The sequence below is a fragment of the Chrysemys picta genome, chromosome 2, assembly GCF_011386835.1.
Source record: "Chrysemys picta bellii isolate R12L10 chromosome 2, ASM1138683v2, whole genome shotgun sequence".
NCBI lineage: Eukaryota > Metazoa > Chordata > Testudines > Emydidae > Chrysemys > Chrysemys picta.
The window spans coordinates 192,970,226-192,991,258 of NC_088792.1; the positions used below are offsets into that span (position 1 = coordinate 192,970,226).

Consider the following 21,033-nt stretch of genomic DNA (forward strand, 5'->3'; position numbering starts at 1 on the left):
GAGACTCTCAGCATAGCTAAGCCAGCATCGTCCTCTAGTGTAGATGCAACCTACAGTGACTGAAGGGCTATGCTATGCCGATATAACTTTCAAATCCAGATTGAGCCTTAGACTCCTAAATCATCTACACTGACCCACTAATGTCATCATTACACACTTTTGGGTTAACAAGATAATTCAATCTCCATGCCTTTTCCATTCTTGGTATATAGGGAGAAACTACCAACAAAGGTACAGTACCAATTATTGTCAAATATAGTGACTTTTTTGTGATAGTGTCAATTGCTCACTGGGAACTGCATTGAGACAGTCAAGCTCATTTCACAAAGGTGATCATAACCCCATCAAATGGTAATAACTTCAGATGAGTATTAGTCTATGTCAGAGGTGGGCAAACAACGGCCTGCGGGACCATCCTGCCTGGCCCTTGAGCTCCCGGCCAGGAAGGCTAGCCCCCAGCCTCTCCCCTGCTGTCCCCCTCCCCTTCAGCCATGCGGCCAGCGCTCTGGGCGGCGGGGCTGTGAGCTCCTGCCAGGTAGTGGCTGCGAGAGCCGCCAGCATGCCCTGGTGCTCTAGACTGCGCTGTGGCGTGGCTGTTCCGGGTGGGCGGTGCGGCTGCCAGTTCTAGTGCTCTGAGCAGTTTAGTAAGGGGGCGGGGAGGTTGGATAAGGGGCAGAGGGTCCTGGAGGGCAGTCAGGCGACAGGGAGCAGGGGACAGGGAGCGGTTGGATAGGTGTGGGAGTCCCGGGGGGCCTGTCAGGGCAGGAGTGTAGATAAGGGGTGGGGCAGTTAGGACAGAGAGCAGGGGGGGTTGGATAGGGAGTGGGGTTATACAGGGGGCGGTTAGGGGACAAGGAGCGGGGGGGTTGGATGGGTCAAGGGTTCTGAGCGGGGCAGTCAGGGGGTGGGAAGCGGGAGGTAGCGGATAGGGGGCGGGAGCCAGGCTGTTTGGGGAGGCACAGCCTTCCCTACCCAGCCTTCCATACAGTTTCAGAATGCTGATGTGGCCCTCAGGCCAAAAAGTTTGTTTACCCCTAGTCTATGTCTACACTAGCAGTTTTGTCAGTCAGGGGAGTGGAAAAAGACACCCCCTGAATGACATGAGTTACAGCAACAGAAGCGCCAATGTGGACCAGCGCTGGGTTGGCAGGAAAGGCTCCCAGCCGACCTAGCTCTCGCTGCTCATTGGGGGTTGTTTAATTATGCCGACAGGAGATCTCTCTATCGTCTGTATAGAGCAGCTACTAAGGAGACCTTGCAGCGGTGCAGCTGCACCACTGTAAAGCTCCCATTAGGCACAGCCTTAGTCTGGCCTGGATTCAAAATAGCAGCACAAAGGATATTTTAAAGAAACCCACACAAAATCAAAAACCCAGAAAATTCAGCATGTACACAGCGTGTGAATTTAACAGCTCTTTTAGAATTAAGGCTCAGCAGAGCCTTTTCCAATGAGCACTCAATTGACTGAAACACAGGTTAGAGAACTGCATAAACAATTCAGTCATTGGATTCTGGGCTCCAGTGAGTGTTGTTAATTATGGATCAATTGTGCCAGACAATTTAAGAAAGCCAAAGTAGCTCCCAGTACCTTAACTATTTATACAGAGTTTAATGCGAACGATCAAGTGTTAACTGCTACTCATGTTCTATCAATTAGATACCACGGTTCCCTGCTTCATCTCTGCCCTGGTGAAGGTATTGAGGGACAGCAGTTTGTACCCTCCCCTGTCCCCATGCTGGAATTGGCTATTTAATAATGTGGGGTCTCCGTCCTTCCATTTTATTTTCAACTGGAAACATTGTTAAACTTTTGGAAATGTGCTTTGTTCTTGCTCCCTCCTTCTCTGATCAGCTAAAAGTGGCTTCCCCATATGTGGTCAATCGTTATTGTGCCTTCTGGAACCTCTACTTTCACTCACTTGCCTCATATTGTAGATTCACACCCCAGCTTGCCATGCACTAACTTGTTGTTGTGTAGAAAAGCCATGAAATATTTTGACTGAATATTGATATCTTTACTCACAACAAGCCTTTCTCATTTATTCATAAAAATGTTGCCTTTTGTTTTATTTAACATGGAATGGGGTTGCTTCTAGAACATCATTCTAATATGTGTCTTTGCTTCAAAAGCAATGCAAAACTGCCCAGTTTCAGGTTTGTGCCCTTATTAATGGTGAGCAATGAAGTTTGGTGCTAGAGAGTAATTTAGTCCTCCTGTGATATGAGTTGCCTGTAATATGCAGCCTGACTGCAGTATGTTCACTTGCTGTTCTTGTTATCAGTCTCCCAACCCCTACACACAGCTCAGACAATTTTGTCCACTACTAAAAACCTCATCTGACTTACCTTTACAGTTTCACTGTAGAAGGCCATGGATGAGACTAGATCTAAAATGATGAAACAATTGTAGAAAGCCACTATTCATAGAATCACTGGACTGTAGAACCTCAAGAAGTCTTGAAGTCCAGCCCCCAGGGCTGAGGCAGGACCAAGTAAACCTTGACTATCCCTTCCCTGACAGGTGTTTGTACAACCTGTTCTTGACCTCCAGTGATGGGGATTCCACAATCTCCACTGAAAGCCTATTCCAGAGCTCAACTACCCTTATAGCTGAGAAGTTATTCCTAATATCTAACCTATGGGTATGTCTTCACTACTGGCCGGATTGGCAGGCAGCAATCGATCCAGCGGGAATCGATTTATCACGTCTAGTCTAGACACGATAAATCAACCCCCGAGTACTCTCCTGTTGACTCCTGTACTCCAGCTCAGTGAGAGGCGCAGGCAGAATCGACGGGGGAGCGGCAGCAGTTGACTCACCGTGGTGAAGACACCACGTAAGTCAATCTAAGTACGTCGACTTCAGCTACATTATTCATGTAGCTGAAGTTGCGCAACTTAGATTGATTGCCCCCCATCCCAGTGTAGACCAGGCCTAAGTCTACCTTGTTGCAGATTTAAGCCCATTACTACTTGTCCTACCTCCAGTGAAGATGGAAAACAATTTATCACCTTCCTTTTTATAACAGCCCTAACTATATTTGAGCACTTATCAAGTCCCCCTGGAGTCTTCTTTTCTTAAGAAACATTGCCAGTTAATTTTTAACCTTTCCTCATTGGTCAGGTTTTTCTAAAACTTGAATTATTTTTGTTGCTTTCCTCTGAGCTCTTCATTTTATCCACATCTTTTCTTAAGTATGGTGCCCAGAATAGGACTCGGTACTCTAGCTGAGGTCTCAACAGTGCTGAGTAGAGCAGGACAACAACCTCCCATGTCTTCATACAACATTCCTGTTAATAAATGCACTCCAGAATGATGATATCCTTTTTCATGCAGCTGCATCAGCTTGTTGACTTGTATTCAATTTGTGATCCACTATAATCCCCTGATCCTTTTTGGCAGAACACTACCTAGCTAGTTATTCCCTGCTTTATATTTGTGCGTTGGAACAAGACAGGAACTAGCTCGCCATGGGCAAATACTTTGAACAGACAGCACCCAGCTGCTAGTCTTAAGAGCAAGTTTACTGATGCCCTCAGCCAATCAGGCATTTAGGCCAATCAGGTGGCTCCGTTGGGGCCCACCTGACTTATTAGAGCACCTGGGGTTGAGCTAGCAGGTAACCAGGCTAGCTGTAGGCCCTTTCTCCTGACACAGATTCAGGACTCACCCTATGGAACTCCACTGGACATGTCCTCCCTGTTTGACAGGGAACCATTGATAACTACTTCGTGTTGCTCATGGAGTGAAACTTTTATTGCAACAAACTAAGAAAAATGTCTCTCTCTCAAATTCTGCCCTCTTTGTTGTCCTCCGTGAGGAAGGAGCTTCTGGGCCAAGGGGTTCTCAGACTTGTTCCTAATGTCTCCTAATAGTTGATGAAGCACCTCCCTCTTCTTTGTGAGATTGTGGCTCGCTCCCCTTTCCATTTGCAACACCACAACAGCCTTGTGACAACTACAATTGCTCACATGGCCAAATAAAGGAATGATTTAATGCATTTTTTTAGCTGACTTTTAATGACCTTTAGCAGCTGGAAATAAGGAAAAGGAACCAGCACCAGATGACTAGTCAGCACCCTTCAGACACTAGTGATCAATAGACCATAGTATGGGATGTTCTGGCTCACCTCACAAGTACAGATAACACTGAGGCTGCACAGTATAATTTTTTGGTCAGGAAATGCAAAAAAAAATTAAGATGATCGTAGTAACTAACATGTAGCACAGCCTGTGTACTTTGCTATATGCTTGACAACCTATAAGCTACACACACAACCAGGAAAACAGAAATAGAATTTTCTATGAATGTACAACATGGAAAAGTTCACATTACTGTAGCAATTCACTTCTGCATTTTCTATTTTAACTATTTTGTTACACAGTTAAAAATGTATTTTCATTTAGTTTCTATATACCCTGAAATTCCATTTATAACTGTGCATCCATCCCTATGGTTCTAGGCACATACAGAAGTGTTATAGACATGGAGTGGTGGTGGGGGAATCCTCTTAGTTTTATTGTGCAGCTATTGTCTACTTTAATCATATGCATTCTTGAGTAGGCCTGGTCTTTACTCGGGCAAACCTTTCCTGGAAGTCATTACACTGAATTCTGCCGCAAACGAGTAATGTTAAGGTCTGAGTCTCTGTCTTTCACATTCTGTCATCACTTTACATGCGTAAAAAAAATTCATGTAAAATGCTACTTAATCTGTATGGCACCCGTGAAAAATGCACAGAGGTAGTGACTCTAGACGATGGAAAATAATGGGAAAACTGGCCCGTAATGTTTAAGACAAGCGAGGGCCTACTTCTGCCACCCTTACACTCACTGAATAATACCTCACCCTTGTGAGTGGTCCCATTATTTTCTAGGGAAGCAGACACAATGGACCAGTTTTCTGGATTATGTAAATTAACATACCTCCATTGAACTCAGGGGTGCTATACCACTTAAAACCAGATGATGATCTGGCCTACAGTTTCTTTATAAACTGCAATAGTAAGGATAATAAATGACCTCCAACTTACTGCAATATTACAAGTATATGAGCCAGCCTCTCAACTGATATAAATAAGATGATAATCTTCCCCAGCCATGACTTCATTGAGGACCCTCCTAAATACAATTTCAGGCCATTAGAGGTGAGGTTTGGTTATATGTCTATGATGTGCCAAGATTAAATGCATTTCCTTGTTATATGATTCTTAAAGTTAATAATTGAAACAAACCCATACATCTTGCTGTGGTCTTCTGGTCTCAGTTCCTGGCCAATGGGGGCCAATGTCGGTGCTCGGCATGCAGGCAGTGTGGAGACCCCTGTCCTTCCTCAGGGGCTGCAGGGACATGCCGGCCGCTTCCAGGAGTGGCGTGGGGCCAGGCAGGGAGCCTGCCTGAGCCCCACTGCGCTGCCGACCAAGAGCCGCCCGAGATAAGCGCTGGCCGGTCAGACCCTGCACCCCTCGCACCTCCTGCACCCCAACTCCTTGACCCAGCCCTGAGCCCCCTCCTGTACCCAAACTCCCTCCCAGAGCCTCACCCCCTCCTACATCTCAATCACTTGCCCCAGCCCTGACCACCCTCCCAGAGCATGCACCCTGCACCCCCTCCTGCAACCTAACCCCCAGCCCTGAGCTCCCTCCAGCATCCAAACTCCCTCCCAGAGTTTGCACCCTCTCCTGCACCCCAACCCACTGCACCAGTCTCAGCCCAGAGCCTCCTTCCACACTCGAACCTCCTTGGCCCCAGCCCAAAGCCCGCACCAACCCCCTACCCTAGCCTAGTGAAAGTGAGTGAGGGTGGAGGAGAGCAAGCAACTGAGGCGGTGGGGGTGGGGGGGGATGGAGTGGACAGAGCCTTGGAGAAGGGATAGGGCAATGGTGTTTAGGTTTTTGTGATTAGACAGTTGGCAACTCTAGGACCAGAGAAAGCACTGAAAGCTCGTTCAAGTAGGAACTGGAAATGGGCAGAGTAAGCACAGCTGCGGACATGACACCTGTGAAGCAGCCACTGTGCTATTGCTGACTCCCCTGCCCAATGAGGAAGCCCCACCATTTGGAAAGGCCATTGGGCCCAGCTGAGCTTGCCAGATTGCCTAGAGATCAGGCTGAGACGCAGCTGTGCACCTGACACACACTTGTAAAATTTAACAACCACTTCACACCCCTTTACAATTCCTTCAAACTTGCACCCAGGCTACCACCTAAACCTACCCATTGTTACACCCACAGACTGCTTTGTCATTTAGGCTCACTACTGACAAATACCAATGGGAAGAAGATACCAGGGCTCTGCTACTGACACAACTCTGTTGAAATGATACAAACTGGAATCTCAAGGTACACATGCAGCTTTTTCCTTTGATCACTCACATGGGGGGGGGATTAAGATTGAGATTTCCTTATATCATAAACGTGCCTCTACCAACTTGTTCATCTAGTCCCTCCATTTGGTATAGTTATACATAAAACACTGAAAGCAGGTGGAGTAAAAGCAGATAATTCCCAGTGGCTCTTGCCAGCTCCATGGTGCCAGAGGTAAGTTGTGTGGGTGTTTACCTTAACCCTGTATTTCCTGGTTTTCAGAAGCTTAAGTTTTGTTGAACTCAATATTTTGTAAAGGCACAAGTGATCACTGGGCAAAATTAACTGTGTGTTAATGAAGCTTTTTGCCATTTAATAGTGAAACGCTTTCAGATGAACGTCTGGCATGAGTGGTCATTCTTGAATGATGCTAAAGAATTTTGTCAAGGCTAATACGGTAGCACTTTGTTATATTTCTTTTGATAAAATAAAATGCCTTTTTGTGCAGGCATTACAATGGATGTAATGACTTGATGCTTTCCTTTCATCAGAGTGAAGATGGTTCTCCCTTTATAGCGTTTACATTTGCTTCTATATCTAAGGCAAAATGAATTGTATTTTATGCCCAATAAAGTGGGTGGATATTTTATTTGATTATATAATCAACTTGCATGGGGCATAAATATGAGTCGTTGCTCTATGACTGGAAAGAAATCCAATCTGTTTTTTTTTTTTTTTTTTTTTTTTTTTTAATACTGATCATTCAATTTCCAGGGAGATTGAATTATTCTTTTACTTATGAGGCTATAAATGAGTTTGCTCAGTCTGTTACTGATACAAACTCACTCATCGCTATTCAGATTGGTTTTGACTTCTTTATACTGCTAGCTTGTCTACTACTTTTGGAGAGCAGCCAGAGTTAAGGACTGAAGAATAGGATTAATTAATACTTTTATCAAGGCTTCCTGTACCCTAAAATCTCTTTTACTCTTTTCAACATGTCACCCTATCCTCACATGCAGAGGCTTCCTGCCTGAGGTGGTTAAAGGTTTCCTGTATGGTGGCCATTAGTAGCCAATACATAGTGGTATCTGAGACACTGATTATGTCCTTATACTTTGAAGAGGTAAATGTTGATTATTTTTATTTTTTGAATTGTGAAGACTGCACTGGTGGAGGGAAAGCATTGTCTAGAAGAGGCTGATAGTCATGGTGGGGATGAAAAGCATTTCACAGACAAAGGGATAGTGGTGGTTCTGCAGTTACAGATCTGCCTTGCTTAAAACAAGACAAAAATAAATCAGAATAGGGGAAAAAGGCAAATGTATCTGTCAGCAAGTAGCACTCCAGTCTGAGGGTAAAATTTTCCTAAGTGCCTAGGTCACTTTTGAAAATAGGCTCAGGCTCCTAAATCAATTAGGCCAGACTCTCACAGAGAATTAGATGTTTAAATACCTTTTTCAGGAGCTGGGTCTTAGGCACTTTTGAAAATTTTTCAAAGTTCTGTTCCCATCCTCAGCAGAGCAAGCCCCCCAAATTAGTGTTCAAATTCCTCTTCTAGCTTGGTTTCACTTGCTAGGTAACTCAAATGGCTGAGATTCACAAAGCTTTTGGTAAACCTGCACCTGGTTTTGCATTACCCTGAGCTGAGTTATGATTTCACATAGAAACCATTCAAACTCAGTTTCACTGTATTCTCATTCCAAACCAGGCAATCTCAAGGAGAAACTTAGGGAAGCAAACCCGGGTGATTTGAAACTGGAGTGGGGTGGAGGCAAAGTGTCTTTACAAAACTGCTGAGTTTCACACAGCTCTGAATATAGCTCTGATCAGCTTTTTGCAGTCTGGCTTTAAAAAATCATGATGGCCAGAACAATGAGTGAGAAATTAAAAGTTCTCATGCAATTACTTGAAAGTTTCTTTGAAGGTGGGTGAATTTTTGTTTTATTTTTAATTGGCTTGTCTGTTTTTTAATAAGAATCAATGACCAGTTTACTTGCACAAAGAATTTTTCAGCTTACAGAAAGATATTTGGCAGGTGATTTTTAGTCCATTATAGAATGGTTTTAGGTATTTGGTGAAAAGCAATAAAACACGCCAAAATATTTAACTTGCCTACTGTTGAAGCATGCTTTTTACTACTAGTGCAAAGATGCCTACAATTCTAGAATCTTGAAACTGTTTTTGTCCTAACTTCGAGGTCTGCAGCATGAATTTCACTGCCTGACATCAATTTTTGGGGTCTGGGGAGGAAAAATAAACAAAAAATATACTCCCTTTCTACAAGCCAGGAAGAAATGCTTAGGTATGAGCATGGAATAGTTTTAAAATGCTTTTCAAATGGCTTCCAGTCATCAGGAGTAAATGCAGATATTTGTTTAAATCTCACTGGGACATAAACACATGCTTGAAGTTAAGAATGTGCTTTAGCTCAGTAGGTGGCACATACTAGAGTGCTATTCAGACCTGTGAGAGGTTGTGTCATTGGGTGTATTATAACCCTGAGTGCCCCAAAATGCTTCTGCTACTTGTGGCTTCCTGCCTTGGATACACACTGCCAGCAACCAGCATGCATTTCATGCTGTACAGCTTTGATTCAACCACTTTGAACCCAACAGCCTGCCAGCAGTTATCACAGACACACTCTTGTCTTTATCAGACTTGGTTAATGTTAGCCAACACGCCTTCCTCATGAACTTCCCCAAACCCCTGTGTTCTATGTCCAGCCCTCTCCTGCAACACTGAGAGGAATAATAAGATCTGTCTGCACCTTTAAAGAGACAAAACCCAACAACTTGCCACAGTAACTGAAATTCTTTGTTAGTCCAGTGAAACTTTGAAATGGTTCTTCTGAAGGCTACCCCTCAAAGTAAATTTTATGCAAACCGCAAAAAAGGTGAGATGGAGTCCGGTGGTAAAGAAAGCTCCATGCTCTCTTTTTTCCCCCCCTTGCTGGTGTTTGCTAAAATGCAGGCTGCATCTCTTTCCTGCAATCTGCTCCCCCTGCTGTCTTGATGGTCCTGTTTACTGCTTATATGTAAATTGAGGTAAGCCCACATTCCTTTGTTTAGGACAGACCTGTTTACCAACTTCCTCTGACATGCCTGGCTTAAACACATTTTAGTCATAATTTCAACGTGTATCCATAACTCTTAATACACACCCAGTACATATATTACACAATATTATTAATGCTCAATGAGTTATTAGTTTTCAAATGATACCTCACAAGGCATGTTTTGTACAAAGATTACTTTAGTAGGGTATAGAGTGTGAATAGCTGGGTACTTTGGGTCACAGTAGGGATGGATTTAGGCATATGCTTTCCTGAGTAGGGGCTTGAGTCACTGATCCTGCAAACCCTCAATTCACCTAAGTAAGAACTATTCATGCCAAAGGTCCCACTGAATTCAAATGATGTAAGAAGTGACTTTAATGGGTCTATGGGGTTAGTGCAGGTTTGAGGCCTACCAGTCTATAAGAAGCTGCTGGGGGACTACTGCCTGAGTTGTTCCCATGTTCAAAATTTTTAGCTATCTCTTTGCAGATGAACTATTTTTATTGTCATGGAAACTTTTATCTTCATATATTAATGTCATGTACATCCAAAGGGGTTTTCTTTATCTGAATAAAGACTATAGGATTTTTCCTAAAAACAAACAAACAACCCTCCAAACACAGGCATTGAAAATTGAGTCTGGTGCTCCATTTTTAGTTCTTGCTGTGCTAAAAAGTGGTATTACATTCATTTCTGACTTTTCTGCACTTCACACTTGCTGTACTGTAAGGTTTCTTTGATTCACTATTACAGAGGGTACAGATCCCAACACCTCTGAACTTGGCAAGAAATCTCCTATCACTATTTCTGTAATGGAATGGTTTATTTTTTTAAGATGACCTAACCCTAAATTCAACATTCTGCCTGCCTAAACAAATTGTGTCTGGGTGTATCTGGCCCTTTGTGGCCCCCTCCTGGAGGTCCCATATCCCACTACACTCTGCCCCAGGAAAGGAGCAGCAGAGGTGGGTCCTCCAGGCCAGCCTAGAGAGGCTGCATGGAAGCAGCCAATCAGAGCCTGGCAGGCTCACATATAAAGAGCGACAGGGCAGTAGCAGCTCAGTTCCTAACTAGGACTAGAGAGGTAAGGGAAGGAAAGGAGCTTTGCTGAATCTAGGACCTTTAACCCTAAGGTAAGGGGTAAAGATAAAAGGGCTAGGTGAGAAGAGGCCCAAGGAAGTAGCAGCAACTAATTGAAGGAGGAGCTCAAGAAATGAGTGCCCTGTTATACAAATATACAACAGTTTTGCTAGCTAAGAACTAGAAAGATAAACCTTAAACAATTGAAAGATGTTCTTCCATAGCAATAAGTTGTATATAGCTCATATTGTAATAAAGTTATGTTGTTTGCAAAACTGTATGCTGTTTCATAAGATATAAGAAAATTAAATTTAACTAGAAAGATCAGTACAAAAATATATGGGCTAGTGTGAATTGTGAAGCACTAACTATGAATTGAATTGATTGCTGTGCTTCCTAGATAAATGAGACTGGCATGGAGTTTAGGTGTGTTTTTTCCCTTTTCTGCTTCTCTTTTTATTCTGGTTGTATAGAGAGAGCCTTGGTAGCAGGTGTGAAGGTCTGTACCCCTGTGTTCACCCCTTTCACAGGATTATGTGAAATTTTGTACAAAGTATGCCTTGTGAGGCATCATTTGAAAACTTATAATTTACTGCCCATTATTGTCCTGGTAAAATATGTGTAGCAGCATGCTATGTAAAGTTGTAAGATTCTACTATATGGTATTACTAAGACATGTTCCAAATCTGGGGGAATGGCCACAAAACTGTTCCCCAGAGACCAAAGGCAAGCTGATGCCTCAGTCAGGTGTCAACAAAATCCATCAGCTGGATAAGTGGCCAATTTTTGACCAGAAAGAAGGTGTGGGTGAAAAAGTACATCTTGGCAAAGAAACAGCTTGGGGTTCCCATCCACACAGATTTTCTGTCTTCTAAGCCTCAAGTGGAGATGCTTCTTGAGGAAGAGAAATAACTATAAGAAGGGAGAGCAGATGCCACAAATTATCAGCTTTTCCCCCTCTACCCATGGCATCAACATCACCTGAAGAACAAAGGAAGCAGCATTGCACTGGGGGGAAGGATCCAGACTGAAAGAAATTCAGGCAGTAAGACTGCTGAAATGTGTGGTGAGAGAAACTTTGTTTTGAATTCACTTTGGCCTGGTATATACTACACAGTTAGGTTGACATAAGGCAGCTTATGTTGACCTAATTATGTTACTGTCTAAACTACAGCCTTACTCCCACCTATGTAAATGCCATACCACTCCACCTCCATGAGAGGCATAAGGCTTATGTCTGTGTAGTTAGTGTGATGAAGTGTCTGTGTAAACACTGCGTTACTTACATCTGCTAGTAGCTGTCTTGTCAACTTCACAGCAGGAGCTGTGAAATTGACAGGAAAGCTGCACAGCTGGAGCTCAGCTGCCCCCGCTCGCATAGAGATCTGGGCAGCTTCCCCCCTGCTCCTGGTGTAGGGGATCAGCCCACCAAGAGACTGTGGGTTAGCTGCCCTTCCAGCAGGGAGCTGCCAGAAGAGCTGAGAGACTGGACTTCCATCTTTCCACACAGCCCCTCCTAGGTCATTGGAAGTGCTCCTGATCAGGATGTGCGCCGCCAACCCAAGTCAGGTAGTTTGGTCATGTACCACCTTAGTAATTACTGGGATGGCTGTAAGTCTAGTATAGGTTGACTTACAAGTCTAGTGTAGACATACCCTTAGCTTGTTAAAATAGGCATTAGATACATTTTTACTTTAATTTCTTTTACCTATTCTGACTCTTATATCCCATTACTTGTATTCATTTAAAATCTCTTTGTAGTTAGTAAACAAGTTTTATAGTTCTATTTAAACCAGTGTGTGTCTGAATTGAAGTGTTTGGAAAACTCTAGCTGAGATAACAGAATTTGTGCCTATCATTTTCTAGTCATAAAATGACAAACGTTACATGAGCTTGTATGCCCAGGAAAGAGCTGGGCAGTTCAAGATGTACATTTCTGGGGAGAGTGTGGGGTTAGGATTTTGCTAGTGTCACTCTGCAGGGTAATTCAAGGCTGGCTATAGCACTCATACAATGTAACTGGGAGCATGTTCAGCAATTGTGCTCCTTGTCCTGGGCTTTGTGACTTCCCTAATTCCAGTACTGCACAGGGTGTATTTTGGAGGGTCACAAATGGAGATGTAATAGCTGGTTCCTGACCCATTTATGGCTTTGAAGAACAAGACCTAGGCCCTCAGTTGGTAACAGCAGTATGCTGGAAGCCAGTGGAGGGATTTTAGCACCATCCTGATGGGCTCATAGTGACCTACACAAATGAGGAGATGGGCATTTACATTCTACATAAACTGAAGCCTCTTTGTTGCATCCACATTCAAATATTGTTGCAGTGAGTTTCCAGTACTCCAGTATGGAGGTGAAACAGGTTGTCTGGCCCTTTAAGGATTACTGGGTTTAACCACACATGTACCAGACTAGCTACTCTCTGCCCCTTCCAGAACTGGTCCTGATTAGCTGGATGATTTCTTTAAAAGGGTTGAAAAATTCAGTTTGAGGAGAGGAACCACAGTGAGCAAGTTGGGCTCCTCTGGCAGGCCATGAAATAGTGTCTGGAAAGACTCCAGGGAAGCAGTTTGGTTGGGATTCAGGGTTTTATCCCAGAGAGGAGGAAAAGGTAGCCCAGAGGGGCTGAGACTGCAAGGGTCCTTCCCCAAGTCCCTTGGAAGTCAGGACTCTCCTCCAGAACCATAGAGACTGAAAGATACCGTAGCAGGGTCTGGGAACTGAACTCAGAAGGCAAGATGAAGTGAAGCCCAAGTGGGGTGAAAGTACTTCTGGTTTGTTTGCACATTTATTCCCCTGAAAGGGTACTGACCTTTGAGAGTAACCCAGCCAGAGGGCTGAGCCACATGAATACTGGGAGGCACAGAAAACCCTAGGGAGGAAGAAATTGAGGCTGGGAGTGCCTGTAGTGCCACAGTCCACTAATAGGGGGCACTACAAGGCAGGAATTCCCTTTTGAGAGGAGAATACAAATACTAAGATCTCTGCCCCTTCCTCCCAGATGCAGGTCTAGCCACAGAGTTTTCTATTGAGCTGGCGATGTGTATATGAAAGCTTTCTTGCAGTTAGCACCACTTGGCCATCCAGTGTGTGTGACAAGATGTGCAGGACTCTGGGGCCCATGCAAGAGAATAATGTACCTTTAGTGAAAGGGGCTATTCAAATGCTTACTCCTCTTGACCTACATAAGTCAGGTTGTACCAAGGTTGAGTTTAAACCAGCTCATATCTTGTAGACTTCGTGGCATCCTTATGATGGCATTGGTTGTAGCTGTTTGAAAATCAGAGAGACACGAGAAAGTCAGTGGTGTATTGTACAGCAAAGTTCTGCTACCAACAGCTTCCTAGAATTGTTCCCAGCCCTGCTCTCCTGTTGGCTTCCTGCTATAGAGTTAAAGAAGCAATATACATCTCTATAGGTATTAATGTATTCCGAGACACTCTTTGAATGAATTAAAAGTATAACTTCTGATTGTTAAACACTGGCTCAGTTAACAGGATATCTTTAGCTAAGAAGCACATTTTCTTTTGCCTAAGAAAGATAGTATTTGGGGGATGTGTGTGTGTGTGTGTGTGTGTGTGTGTTTAGGTTTTCAGTAGTGCCTCCTGCTTAATAAATATTGAGGGTGATAAATATTGAGAAAAGCCAGTGTAAAAACACTTACTGTTTGTGACGTTATTAACATGAACTGTGACCATATAAATCATTGTTGCAACCACGGTCCTATAATTGCACCAAATCTTGTACAAAGTAGGTCCAGTAAGGTATCTATGAAAAGGATGTAATTTGCTGGTTATGATTATACTGTCTATATGTGTGTATCATTTTTGTATTTGAAGTTATAAATATTGGCTATGTACTAGTATCTCAATGTGTTTAATTCTAAGTAGCACCAGTGAAGGATTTGGGCAGCTTATTGAGAAGGGACTCTTTCGATTAAGTGCCTAATCAAGAAACACTTAACTGACAATGGCCCTTGGGAAACTCCAATCCACATGAGAAGTCTTCCTGGGAACATTTCAAGGTACCATGTGAGCAATGACTCCAAACTCCATCTTGCTGCTGTGGTTTTCCACAGTAAGAACAAAGGGGTGTCCTTCCACTTGGCAGAGGATATAAAAGGCCCTGGAAACCCCTCCATTTTGTCTTCAATACTACTACTTACCTCTGGAGGAACTTTGCTACACTGAAGCTCTGAACAAAGGATTGAATGACCTATCCCAGCTGTGGATGTATTCCAGAGACTTGATTTGAACCTGCAGTTTATTCCATCACTGCTACAAGCCTGAACTAAGAATTTTGCCAATACTGTATGTAATTGATTCCATTTAACCAATTCTAGCTCTCATCTATATTTTTTTCTTTTTATCTAAAATCTAAAGGATTGGCAACAGGATGATTTGTGGGTAAGATCTAGCTAGTATATTGACCTGAGTCTGGGGCTTGGCCCTTCGGGATTGGGAGAACTGGGGTATTGGTTTTGATAACCAGTCATCCCCATGAGAAGTGGCCCTGGTGGTGATACTGGGAAACTGGAGTGTTTGAGGGAATTGCTTGTATAACTTCTGGTTAGCCAGTGGGGTAAAAGCGAAGGCCTCTCTGTTTAGCTGGTTTGGTGTGCCTTAGTAATAAAGGACACTCAGCTTTGAGCTGTAACTGCCCTGCTCTAAGCAATTTGTCCTGAATTGATACTCTGTCCCGCCAAAGGCCGCATTGTTACACTGTTAACCCATTATTAAACGAGCTCTATGTAGTAATTGACTAATCAGCCTAGCGAATACTTACTTTAGCCAAGTCTCATCAGATTTACATGTTGAGCTTTAAGCAGTAATAGTTTTACTCTGAATCTCCCATCCCAAGGGAGGGTCTATTTTGCCTTCGCTCTTACTCTGCCCAGTAATCCCTTTATAGAATGTCTCATGAGATGAATGTCTTGCCATACACACTTATCGGCAGTTTAGCTGGGAATCTTCAGTATTTGTGTCAATTTCTTCAATGATAAATGCTCTCAATTCTTGCCCGGTCTCCTTTGTGACTGTCTGCAAGTGATCTTAGCAGTAGAAGAGGATGGGTGTGGGAAGCAGTCTGTTTCTTTTACTTCCTTTTCCTGGCTATGATATGTTGCAGATATCAAGATGGGTTCAAGAGAATTTGGGGCTGCAAGCACCACAATTTCAAGTATGCCTTTCCCACCACACTTCAAATGGTTCTACCATGTCCGCTTTGGCATGTAAAAATAAGAGGAGGGGATGTGTCCAGGGTTGATGTATGTTTGTAGAAGGAGGAAAGTCATGACTAAAAGTTGAAAAGGAGGAGGGATAAATGTGCATTTGTCCCTGCTGAGAGCTCATCCAGAGCCCAGTCAGCACAAAACAGCTTATTTGTACGTATGGCACTACAGTATGGGCAGCAATACCCTGCAGTTGCAGGTTTGATAAGTGTTAGAACCATCCCTGGCAGTCAGAAGCAGCTGAAAACATGCCAGGCCTTGTGTTGCTTGGGAAGGTTCTCTGGTTTTCACATGCTATTTTGTAATAGTGTTCTGTGTATTTGATTTGGTGACAGGTTTATTATGGTGGAACTTGCAGAAGCCCAAACTGAGTTCAATGCGGCAAATAGCGGAGTTGCAAAAACCTTCTGACAGAGCAGTTTTCAGTCCGCATTTAGAAGAAGCTGATTCAATGACATTGAAATATTTTGTGAGAGCTTATTGCCTATGTCAAAACTCTTGCTGGAGACCACAAAAATATTTTTTTTTGTTTTTTGATTTATAAGGTTTTTTGGTTCTAAGTCGAAACAATTTCAACCTTTATTGAAGTTTGAGACTTTGACTTCTCATTCTAAATCAGGATGACACCAAATTCTGAAATCTTGGAAATTCCATTTTTTTGACCAGCTCTAGATGCCAAGTCTTGCTATTTTAGCATACGTCCTGTGATATCTGGATTCTTTCCCTTTAAAACCCCAGTTCTTGGATTCATGTGGTTAATATGAGAATCTCAGCTTTCATTTTAAAACATTGTTTCTAGCCCTCATGGCTCTGAAGAGAGGCTGAAAAATGTGAACCTTAAAAGCTCAAACAAGAAGTCACATAAAAAAATCATAAGATTGACTTATAATCTTGTGGGTTTCTTTGATGGGCCTGACTCATTCTCAAGCACTTGAGGGGACAAAACTTCAAGTTCCCCAGGGGCAGCAGCATTGCCTGGAATTGCCACAGAACTACATGTTATAACAGGGCATTCAGGGATTGTAGGCGTACCACAATTCTCCAAAAAGGGGGACATTTTCTTTTGGAATTCAATGTACTCACCTTACGCACACCCACACCATATATAATTTGAAAGCTTACTTTATGTATTTTTAGATGAGGTATGATATAGAGCTGTCAAGTGATGCTGTAAGCCTGTAGGTGAGGTGAAACAATGGTACATAAAATGATTATCCCTTTTTTGCACACTGCCACATAACTATAAATACAAGTCTTACCATTTAACTTAACTTCAATACTTCAATGTGGTGGCTTTTAATCAAAAGTATTAAGACTTTCCATATGGGAAAGTATTCTTTCCTCAGAAATGATGAAGCAGTTTAGCATGTTGCAAAAATGGGAAATAGCAACATTTTGCAGTATACGAACATGAAATGTTTTCATGTTGCTAATACTTTGATAATTAAGAATCTCACAAAGGATTAGAATAGCTTTCAGTTGAAAATATAGAAACTTGCTGATCAGATCAGTCTTTCACTAAAGGTTGTGTACCAGTAGCGGCAGATTGCATATCCATAGGTTGGACTGCATAGTGGGTAGCTATAAATGTGAATTCCTAAACTAATGCTTCTCTAATTAGAAGCCTGGCTACCTACAGTATAGCTCAGTGTTTCTCAAACTGGGGTCACTGCTTGTGTAGGGAAAGCCCCTGGAAGGCCAGGCCGGTTTGTTTACATGCCTCATCCACAGGTCTGGCCGATCGCGGCTCCCACTGGCCGCGGTTCGCTGCTCCAGGCCAATGGGAGCTGCTGGAAGCAGTGTGGGCTGAGGGACTTACTGGCCGCCGCTTCCAGCAGCCCCCATTGGCCTGTAGCAGTGAACCGTGGCCATTGGGAGCCACGATCGGCTGGACCTGCGGATAGGGCAGGTAAACAAACCGGCCCGGCCCACTAGGGGCTTTCCCTACACAAGCGGTGACCCCAGTTTGAGAAACACTGATATAGCATTTAGTCTGCCTGGTAGAGGGTTTCAATTTGTAAACTGACCCTGAATCACATCCATGTATCTACTGGGCTAAAGGTAACATCAGATGTACAAGAGTCTCTCTTGAAAATAGCTCCATACAGGGATCAGCACATGGTCCAAAATTGCACCCAAAGACTTAGCTTCCTCTGGACACTGAGGACGGAGAAGGTGGGATAGAATGAAGAGAGTCATTACACCAAACATGTCTTAATTGGCTAAGTTATATTTTTAACACTGAGGGGAAGTAGGCCCTGCTTATGTTTCTGGCATAATGGAGTAGAAATAACAGGTTCCCCCCCATGCCCATGGTTTCCTTTTATCTTCTCCTGTCCCTCACTATGGAGGTGATGGGATTGAACACTTGCTTAGCAAGCATTCCACATTTTTAAAGCACTTGACAAACATTAGCTAAAAATCCCCTCTCCCTCCTCTCATGAAAGACCATAAGTGACAGTTCTCACTTTGTTACCCCCAGCTCGAGTGGCTGAAAGGTGTTGGAGAGCTACCCCATGAAGGACTCCCTCTGCTCTGGGCTTATCCCAGTCCTTTCTTTAACCTTGTGTGGGTTAACAATTCCCCCAAATCCCATCGAATTGTTCCCCTGGTATGTCCAGCCCCTAATACTGGCTATTGTCACATTGCAGATCTACACCCAATGGTGCAGCACACCCCAGTTTTACCTTAAACCACACAGCACTTGTGATCATTTATGATCAAACAAAATAATGTTTTAATAAAGTAAGAATAAAGATTTAACTAAGAGTGGTGGAAACAGGCGATTGCAATACAAAACAATCCATAAAATGCAAATCTGAGTTTACGCATATTGCTAGTTTAACTTTCCTATATAAGATAGTATTTTTCTCCCCCGAAAGTTCTCTCTTGCAGAGCTAGCTGGCTTCACAAGAATCAGGACTCAAACTTCATGAAGACCTGCTTGCTTCCCAAAGGTTTCCTCAGTAAATAGATCCAGAGTACTTGTCCCTTCTGTTTCATACTGAAAACAGCCTCTTGTTTCTTTTCAAGGCCAGGGCGAAGTTCTGTCTGTCACAATGTTACTTTTTCAACTCCAAGAGGTCTTGATTATTTGGTGGTGCCTCTGATGGCTTTGGCTTTGGGCAGGAGATAGGCTAGTCAATTGAGCCTTGCGTTACCTTGGCATCAGACTAGGGAGGAGTGACACCTCCCTCTTGACTGGCTCATCACTAAGGCACAAACTCCAAATTTGCACTCAAGTCCATAAGGCATACTTTCCATATAAATACACTATTCCTTAAAAATTACAGCAACATACACTTCACAATGAGTCTTGACAAGTTACATGCTTTTTATAGATACTTGTCATGGTATCCTTCATAAGTTAATATTCTGCAAGACAGGTTTCGTGTAAGAAAAGTTTGAGGTTTGAAGAGCTGTTTGCAAAGAACGGGGACCCTTTGCCAGGGTGTCTCTGTGTCCCACCAGGGAAAAGTGTTAACCACTTCAGCTCAATTTCTTTATCTGAATGGGGAAAAGTGACTTGCTTGAAGTCCCAGAGTGTGCCAGTTTTAGATCAACAAATAATTTTGTGATCTATTGCAGATATTAAAAAGCCCTTTTCATTTAAAAATATCCAGCGGACTCCTCACAGTCCCAATATTTTAAAATCAAAAGCTGATTTCCCACTCCTGCAGCTTTTTCTCATTAGTATGCTGATGACCCACAAAAATGAAAGGCTAGTTTTACCTCTGGCTATTGGCCGTATCTGATTAGGATTTGCAAATTCTCCAGCTGACATTCCTTATACTTTGAACTGAACTAATTTCATTTATATTTGTGTTTAAAAAAATACTTGGATCCCACTGGCTGAAATAGAGATTAAATGGATATTTCACATAAATATTATGGGATGATTCATGGCCATTTTTAGTAAGCATCTGACCAGGGCAGGCAGCTAATGAAAGTCAGTTCCCAGGTGTGTCATAAACAGCACAATTAAACTACCATCGGAGAGTTATCTTTTTATAAACAAGCATTTGAATTTAAAGCACTTGGTATAAAACTGTCCAACTGGTTCTGCTCAAATTCTGCTTCTAACTAGGCAGCAAACCTGAATAGAATCAACAATGGAATGTATTATGCAAACGTAAAATGACTTTAAAACTGATATAAATCATAAAAATACATCAAAATGCAAAAGATTCATACAATTTTTGTATTTAAAACAATGAGTGCTAAACTGAAGTATTATTTTTGAATTAAAATATATTGTATCGTCATTTCTTTAATCTCTTGTCTCCTACCCAACCTGAAATCCTGTCTTTTCAAAAAAGAGGGAAATAAATTCTCTCAGCCAATTCAATTCCAGTGTACCTGAGATCAGAATCAGTACAACAGGGTTCTCTCTTGGCTCTTCTGTACTGGTGTTGGTGTTTGTTTCTTTTCCCACTGCCGTACTGTTCCTAATTGTCTATAACATTTAACTACAGTATTTACTATACAGTAGGGGTCAGCAACGTTGGCACGCGGCTTGCCAGGGTAAGCACCCTGGCGGGCCGGGCCAGTTTCATTTACCTGCTTTCGCGGCAGGTTCGGCTGATCGCGGCCCCCACTGGCCGCGGTTCGCCGTCCTGTGCCAATGGGGGTGGCGAGAAGCCGCAGCCAACACATCGCTCGCCCGCGCCGCTTCTCGCCGCCCTCATTGGCCCCGGACAGCGAACCGCGGCCAGTGGGGGCCGTGATCGGCCGAACCTGCCGTGTCGGCAGGTAAATAAAACTGGCCCGACCCACCAGGGTGCTTATCCTGGCAAACCGCGTGCCAACGTTGCCGACCCCTGCTATACAGGATTATTATCCACTAGGAATCTAGTCACGAAAGAAACTAAAATATATCCTTGTCATCCTTTGCGTCTTGGGTCAGTCCATGAATTCTGTGGTGGTGGTCTTGATTGCTCTGTATTTGAAGAGTAAAACAGTTTTATGTAGCTCCCAGCAGAAATATTCTACTAAATAACAAGTTTATCTGTCTCATTGTTAAAAGCAACAGAGGGTTCTGTGGCACCTTTGAGACTAACAGAAGTACTGGGAGCATAAGCTTTCGTGGGTAAGAACCTCACTTCTTCAGATGCAAGTAATGGAAATCTCCAGAGGCAGGTATATATCAGTGTGGAGTTAACGAGGTTAGTTCAATCAGGGAGGGTGAGGTGCTCTGCTAGCAGTTGAGGTGTGAACACCAAGGGAGGAGAAACTGTTTCTGTAGTTGGATAGCCATTCACAGTGTCTCATTGTTGATAGCTTAACTCTGTCTGCTCTCCCTGTTAGAGAGACCAGGTGGGTGAGGTAATATCTCCTCTCACCAACAGAAGTTGGTCCAA

The 21,033-nt window shown here is 43.2% G+C and overlaps 1 long non-coding RNA gene across 1 annotated transcript in view; it reads left to right on the forward strand.

Moving 5' to 3' along the window:
* The first annotated feature begins 6,200 nt into the window (after positions 1–6,200).
* The window catches only part of LOC135981665 (uncharacterized), a 105,753-nt gene continuing 90,920 nt past the window's right edge, over positions 6,201–21,033 (forward strand). The window contains exon 1 of the long non-coding RNA XR_010598804.1: positions 6,201–6,341. This is a non-coding gene — a long non-coding RNA (uncharacterized LOC135981665). The remainder of the gene's footprint in view (positions 6,342–21,033) is intronic.